Consider the following 941-nt stretch of genomic DNA (forward strand, 5'->3'; position numbering starts at 1 on the left):
GATGGAGTATGAGGTTTGCTGCTTCCAAATGCTTGAATACTTCCTCCAGCCAAACATTTCCTCGTCAAAAGTTGTTGCAAATACAATGACATCGTCCAGGTACACTAGGGCTATCCTCCATTGTAGGCCTTCCAATACTCGTTCCATCAGCCTCTTAAATGTTGCTGGAGCATTACTGAGCCCGAATGGCATCACTCGGTATTGCCAGAGACCTTGTCCATAACTAAATGCTGTCTTGGGTTTATCTGCTTCAGCCATTTTTACTTGATGGAAACCTGACTTTAAGTCCAGAGTTGAAAACCACTTGGCTCCACTTAGGGCATCAAGAGTATCATCAATTCTTGGCAGTGGGTATGAGTCTTTTTCAGTTATGCTGTTAAGAGCTCTGAAGTCCACACAGCAACGTTGGATCCCATCCTTCTTCTGGACTAATACGACGGGAGATGACCAGGGACTATCTGATTTCTCGACTATCCCTTCCTTAATTAGACCATCCATGACCTTCTCTATCTCTTGTCGCTTTGCTGGAGCTATTCTCCTTGGAGGGATCGTTATTGGACGGTGATTGCCTGTGTTTATTCTGTGCTCCACAAGGTTTGTACAGCCGAGGTCATGATCTCCTTTCGAAAAGACGTCAGCATAATTTGCCAAAAGTTCTTTTACCTGAAGAGCCTGTGATGATGCCAAATGAACTATGCTCTTCTTATAGAGGTCAGTCAAATATTCTGGAAGTGTATGTCCTTTCTTTATAGTTGTATTCCTTGCTTTAACATTGACTGGCTCTACCTCCTGGCACACACCCAACAATGCCCCTTCCTTAAGTGTCTGCTCACATTTAGAGAAATTGGCCACTGTTATAGGTACTACTTGATGACCTGCTACAAGTGACCTTCCAATCTTCAAATCCACTGGTCTGGATGGGTCTTCCACTGCTTCTACCA

The sequence above is a fragment of the Limulus polyphemus genome, unplaced genomic scaffold (genome assembly GCF_000517525.1).
Source record: "Limulus polyphemus unplaced genomic scaffold, Limulus_polyphemus-2.1.2 Scaffold4348, whole genome shotgun sequence".
NCBI classification, from domain to species: Eukaryota; Metazoa; Arthropoda; class Merostomata; order Xiphosura; family Limulidae; genus Limulus; species Limulus polyphemus.